The sequence below is a fragment of the Nannospalax galili genome, unplaced genomic scaffold (assembly GCF_000622305.1).
Source record: "Nannospalax galili isolate Female #2095 unplaced genomic scaffold, S.galili_v1.0 scaffold944, whole genome shotgun sequence".
In the NCBI taxonomy this organism is placed as follows: Eukaryota; Metazoa; Chordata; class Mammalia; order Rodentia; family Spalacidae; genus Nannospalax; species Nannospalax galili.
Window position 1 is genome coordinate 2,783,439 of NW_008352899.1, and position 6,667 is coordinate 2,790,105.

The 6,667-nt window shown below is 42.0% G+C and overlaps 1 protein-coding gene across 7 annotated transcripts in view; it reads left to right on the plus strand.

Annotated features, from left to right (window-relative positions):
• The window catches only part of Macf1 (microtubule actin crosslinking factor 1), a 389,588-nt gene that overhangs the window by 131,404 nt on the left and 251,517 nt on the right, over nt 1-6,667 (plus strand). The window lies entirely within an intron of this gene.

Here is a 6,667-nt window from a genome sequence, read left to right on the forward strand (position 1 = left end):
CAGCCTCACTCACTGAGACAGGGTCTCTCAGTCAAACGAGACTAGTTCAATGATAGACTAGTCTTGCCAGTCGGCTGGCTCTGGAGATTCCTGTCTCCACCTTCCCAGACTGAAATTACAGGTGAGCCACCACACCCATCCCCAGTTTACATGGGTTTCTGGGGACCTGAGCTCCAGTCTTCATGCTTACATGGTAAGTAGCTTAACCACTGAGCCAGCTCCCTACCACCCCTATGTATTCATAACTGTGGAAATAACCATGTTACATATTTCAGACAGGCTAAGGATACCAGGTCATAATTCCTGAAACTCTGAAAACACCACCTCTAGCTCTAAAAGTTATTTTATAAATCCTATTCTTTCTTCATATTGTTGTTATTGTTTGTAGTCTACCATAGGTTTAACCAAGGGCTTTACTTTAGGCAAGCACTCTACCACCGTGGTACTTTCCCAACCATTTTTTGCTTTTATTTTGAGACAAGGGCTCCTAAGCTACTCAGGCTGGGCTTTCAATTTTCAACCCTCCTGCCTCAGTCTCCAAAGTAGCTGGGATTGTAGGTACGTGCCACCACATCTGAATAAACCCCTTTATTTAATTAAATTAAATTAATTAATTAATTTATTTATTTATTTTGGTGTTTTTGAGACAGGGTCTCCCTGTAGCCCCAGCTGACCTGGAACTTGCTATGTAGACCAGGCTGACCTCGAACTCATAGAGATCTGCCTGCCTCTGCCTCCCAAGTGCTGGGATTAAAGGCGTGTGCCACCATGCCCGGCCAAACCCCTTTATTTTAAAATCTGAATTACACCTATAAGGATGAGACTGGGGTTTTTCTTTAAAGTGAAAATCTTAAGTGTTTAGTTGATGGGCTAGAGGTGCAGTACTGAGAACAGAACCTAGGGCCTTGACTTGCCAGGCTTCTAAAATATATTCCTAGCCCAGTTGATGGAGTTTTAACATTAATTACTATAGTTCAAGATATACCACATTTCTAGAGTGGCTAGAGAAATTTTTATTATTAAATCAAGGGGGTTGGGGGCCTGGAGAGATGGCTCAGTGGTCAAGAACACTGGCTGTTCTTACAGAAGACCGGGTTCAAATCCTAGCACCTACATGGCAGCTAACACCTGTCCTTAACTACAGTTTCAGGGGATCTGACTGCCTCTTCAGTCCTCCACAGGCATTGCAAGACACGGGTGCACTTACTTACATGCAGGCAATAATGCTCATACACATAAAATAAAAATAATAAATAAAATTTTTTTAAAAATCGGGGCAGTGGCTGGAGAGATGGCTCAGCAATTAAGAACACTGGTTGTTCTTGCAGAAGACCTGGGTTCGAATCCTAGCACCCACATGGCAGCTAACAACTGTTCGTAACTCCAGTTCCAGGGGATCTGACAGCCTCTCTGTCCTCCGCCGGCATTGCACGACACAGGTGCACTTACCTACATGCTGGCAATACACTCATAGACGTAAAATAAAAATAATAAATAAAATATAAAACAAAAATTTTTTAAAACTCGAGGGGGTTGGGGAGATGGCTCAGTGGATAAAACACAGTGCAAGCATGAGGACCAGAGTTTGAGACCCCAGAACCCACTGAAAACCAGGCTGCCTGTAATCCCAGCACTCAGGAGGCACAGATATGGGATCCCTGGAGCAAGCTGGCTAGGTAGACTAGCTGGAATTGCTAGGCTCCAGGTTCAGTGAGAGACCCTGCCCCACTCAGTAAATAAAGTGGAGAGTGATGGAGGAGGACGCCTGTTGTCAACTTCGGGCCGCCACACACATGCACATACATGTGCATGTACACCCCCCCCCCCGTGTGACACCTACACACATTCACATATGTATGCATGTGCGCACACACGGACACACACAGTAGTAATAAAATCAAGACAGAGGCATGGTTAAGACTTTTGTATAAGGTCTACCTACTATGGCAGTCAGATTCAACAAAGTTTGTGAGTTCTAGTAATTACTGTTGTTCTGGAAAAGATCTCCAGTAATTGATTGATTGATCCTTTATTATTATTATTATTATTTTGTTTGTTTGTTTGTTTGTTTTGAGACAGAGTCTCCCTGTAGCTCCAGCTGTCCTGGAACTCACTATGTAGATTAGGCTGGCCTTGAACTCACAGAGATTCGCCTGCCTCTGCCTCCCGAGTACTGGGATTAAAGGCATGCACCACCATGCCCAACAACAATATATGTTCTTAACTTGTAAAACTGGCTCTGGCTCTTGCCTGCTGTTCTAACCCTAACCCCTTCTTTTTTGCGAATCAGTGAGTTTAGTTAGAGTAATTTACAGGAGCATGGACACTTTATCAGTGGCTACCACCGAAGAAAGTATCTTTCCTTCCCTTAGAAATCTTTAACCCCTCAAAGGAGTAGTAGGGCCTCTGCCTCCTTTTCTAATTTTCTCATCGTTCTAAATTTCCCTATCTTAAGCTCTTGCTGAACTATGTGGCATGCTATTTTATGTTTCGCTATCTTTATTCTGCTGCTCCCTCTGGTTGGGAGACCTTCCCAAAGTCTGTTCTGCTTATCACCAACTTAATACCTCATCAAATAACCTGACCTTGCCATGTGGAATCAACTACCCTTTCCTTTGTGTGCCTCCTTGTATTCCTTATGTGCTTTTGTTACAGTGTTTATACATATTGTTCTGAATATAACTACAGATTGCATCTTTTGTCTTGTTTTGTTTTCCGATTGTATCATTGTTCTAGTTTTTGTTGCTGAGATAAAATTCTCTGACAAAACAATTTCAAGGGAGAAGGGGTTTACTTGGCTTACAGCCCATCATTGTGGGGAAGTCAAGGTAGGAACTTGAAGCAGCTGGTCGCATCATATCCACAGTCAAGAGGGGAGAGACAGAAATGAATACATGGTAATTTACTCTGCCTGCTTTTTTCTACTCCTGTGCAGTTCAGGGCCCAGCCCATGAAATAGTGCTGCTGGCACTTAGAGTGGGTCTTCCCACCTCAATTAACTTTCACAGGCATGCCCACAGGCCAACCTGATCTAGTCATTCCCTTATTGAGACTCTCTTGCCCTGTGATTGATTCTAGGTTGTGTCAAGTTGACAATTAAAACTTACCACAGGTTTGAACACAAATAATGTGTCTTATTTTTTGTAGTGTCAGGACAAAGAAAGACAGGAGAGAAGCAGGGAATAACAACAACAAACAAAAACACTGTTCTGTAGTATAAATTCCTAGAGTTGTTACCAGTTATCTCTAGTTGGTAACACCCAGCTCTGTCAGGATTCAGAGTCGTGCTCAACCTGGTTCTAACCTACTTGCCCAGCTGCATTTCATGATAGACTTCTGTGTAGCTTATGCTGTAGTTATGCCAAAAACCTCACTGCTCCCTAATCTCGGTGTGCTTTTCACACCTCTTTGCTTATGTCTCTATTCCTAGAATGCAGATCCCTGTCTCCTATGTCTGGCTGTTCTTACTGACATTTTTTGGGTTGGGTCATATAATCTTTCTGATCTTCTGACCTGCATTCCTAGGAATAAACCGTTACTTGCAGTTTCATGTCTATTCTGTATCTCTTTGAACAGAGGCCTGTGTGTTCACATACTGGTCTCCTCTGTTCTAGTGCCCATAGACATTATGTTACTTTCTCTGCAAGCACTGCACAGGGACATGAAACATATCCAATAAGTATTTGTTACTTTGAGTAAATAATATTCTGTTAGTGCTTTATAGCTTCTGATTTGCATTTTATCTGACTTAATCTTTACAATAATCCCAAAAGAGAATGTATGTCTAAACAGTGAAGCTACTTTTTGTGCATTTTAGAATTTAATCCTCTCAGTTTTCACAATAAAAGAGTAAGAATTAGAGAGGTAAAATGACGTTCCCAAGATCATGCAGCTAGTGAGGGGCAGAGCTAAGTGTCATTTATAAGTTTTTCTACCAAACTCCTTTCATATCCGATATCTCTAAGAATTAGAAGAGCCTTTGCTGGGCCTAAACTTTGTGTTTACATCAAATGCTCTGGCTCTCTGCTGTTTCTTTGTAGCTGATGCTGCCTGTTGGACCTCTGTCTCAATGCTGTGTGATGACAGCAGGCCCCAGGAGGGAAAACTAGAACACATCATGACATTGTTAGAAATTGGAGGCCAGCCAGAGCTTTACTTAAACCCTCGGCTATTTTTCATCTTTTCCCAGACTGCCAGCCCTACAATTCCAACAACATTTAAAAATCTTGGGATATTTAGAGAGAGGTTCACTGCTCATCAGAATCATTGCACTAAGATTGAATTCTTTGAACTTTGGGTTGAAAATTAGGGATCAAGATTTATGTTTTGAAACTCAGGCATCTTTTATTTGGCTGTTCAAGTACACTCAGATTAATTCTGTCTTTGGCCAGTAGGCCAATGTAAGGTCAAAACCAATTAAACCTCTCAAATTCTAGATTTAGTTGATTTAGAATCTCTTGGGTCCCCAAGTATCCCTTTGGGGAACAGTTTGTTCTGAAGTAAAATTAATTCCTCATTATTAATTGAGAGCATGATTGACCCAATCTTAGAAGAGATGTATTAAGAGTACAAGTATCTGAAATATATGAACAATCTAACTTAGAATGCAAGTCCACAAATATGAAAGTTTTTTGTGCCAGAACCGTCTAAAAAGGAAACTAAGGCCTTGTTTAAATGATCTCTTTATAGATACTGTTATATATATCTTTAGGTTCTGGTAGCTGATAAAATATGTCTTTTCAAAGAGAATATTTTTTTTTAAAAAAAGATGAGATATTGGACATGGTAGTGTATTTTTTTTTTTTTTTTTGGTCTTTTTGAGACAGGGTCTCCCTGTAGCCCCAGCTGTCCTAGGACTCACTATGTAGACCAGGCTGGCCTTGAACTCACAGAGATCCACCTGCCTCTGCCTCCTGAGTGCTGGGATTAAAGGTGTGTCACCACCCCCTGTGGTAGTGTATATCTATAATCCCAATACTTGGGGGTACTAAGGCAGGAGCATTGCTCTGAGTTCAAAGGCTGGCCCTGTGTTACATAGCAAGTCACTGTCTCAAAAAGGGATGAGGGTATGCTTCTACATTAGCAGAAATTCTTTCTCTGTTAACTTAAGAGGTTAGTGTTAAGGTTCAGATAGCCCTGCCCCCTCACCAACAGGGTCCCAAGGACTTCTCAAGCTCCTGAGAAAAGGGAACTGAGCTGATAAGCACCTTGGTCTTTGAAGAGAAGCAGACTTTTCTCCACTGTTTGGCCAACACAGCAGGCTTCCCCTTTGATCTCTAAAGAGAACAGGTTTTAATAGTCTTGCTCTCCCACTTCCCCTTGCCCAACTTAAAAAAAAAACACAAGAAAAAAAATCCTTCTGCAGGAAGCAGAAGCCTCCCCCTTAAAAAGACCCCAGCTCACAACCCGAGCAGACATTTTCCCTGCCCGGAAGGGAATCTGTCCCATGTGTTCCTTTGCTAATAAACTCTGCTTTCTCCTGATCAACCCTATTCGTCATACAGTTACTTTTTACCTATAAGTTAGTAGGTAGAAGGGAAAGGCTAATAATTAATCTAGCCGATAGGATAATTCTTTTAATTTTTATTCATGTATGTACTCTAGAAGCTACTGGCCTTGAATTTAGTAAGAATTCCAAATACACCAGCAAAAATTTTCCAAGCGCCAAATGTCCACTTCCAGCTTTTCCCTGTGCTTTTCAGTCCCCCCTTCTTTTTCTCTCTTTCCCTCTTTCCTCCCTTCCCTTCCCTCCCCTCCCTTCCCCTCCCTTTTGAGGTTTTGCCTTTTGAGACTGAGTCTCACTCAAACCCAGGGTGGCCTCACACTCACTTGTTCTAAGTGCTGGCATTACCAGTTTGTGCCACCAAACCTTGAGGCTGCAGCTGAGTACAGGGTAATGCTAATGATTCCCAGCACTGTCTGCTGTACAGCCTCTGCTTGGCCACTTGAGATGGTTTACCACTCCCCTAATGCTGCATGGATTGTCACACCTCTTTTCCTTTTTGTGTCTATGAGAAATGTCAGAGGAGGTGGGCAGTGGGGTCTAATTTAGAGACTGACACATTTTGCTAGTTAGAAACTGAGGAAAGGAATGCTGCCTTTGTTTCCTAAGTGTGATCTTGTCGGTGTGGCCATCTCTGCCTGGAGCTGGTCATTCAGGGCCTAAATGTATGTTAAATGCATCTCAGCCCTTACCTAAAGTTTTTGCCTACTTTTAGACTTGGGCTTTATAATGGATTCTCCACTTCCTATGCTTAATGCTTGCCTGTTAAATAGTAAAGCAATCTTTTGTGGATTTTAGAATCATCCTCAGAGAGCCTCTGTTAATCAAATTTGACTGGTACTACTATTTAGAGTCCTCAATATTGAGGGAATTCCTTTCTTTTTAAAAAAATTTTTTTTAATATTTATTTATTTATTTATTTGGTCTTTTTGAGACAGGGTCTCCCTGTAGCCCCAGCTGGCCTGGAACTTGTGTAGACCAGGCTGGACTCGAACTCACAGAGATCCACCTGCCTCCCAAAGTGCTGGGATTAAAGGCATGTGCACCACCATGACTGGCATTTTTTTTTTAATGTGTACGTGTGTATTACATGCATGTATGTAAGTGTACGCATGTTGTGCAATGCCTGTGGAGGACAGAAGAGGGTGTCAGATCCCCTGGAAC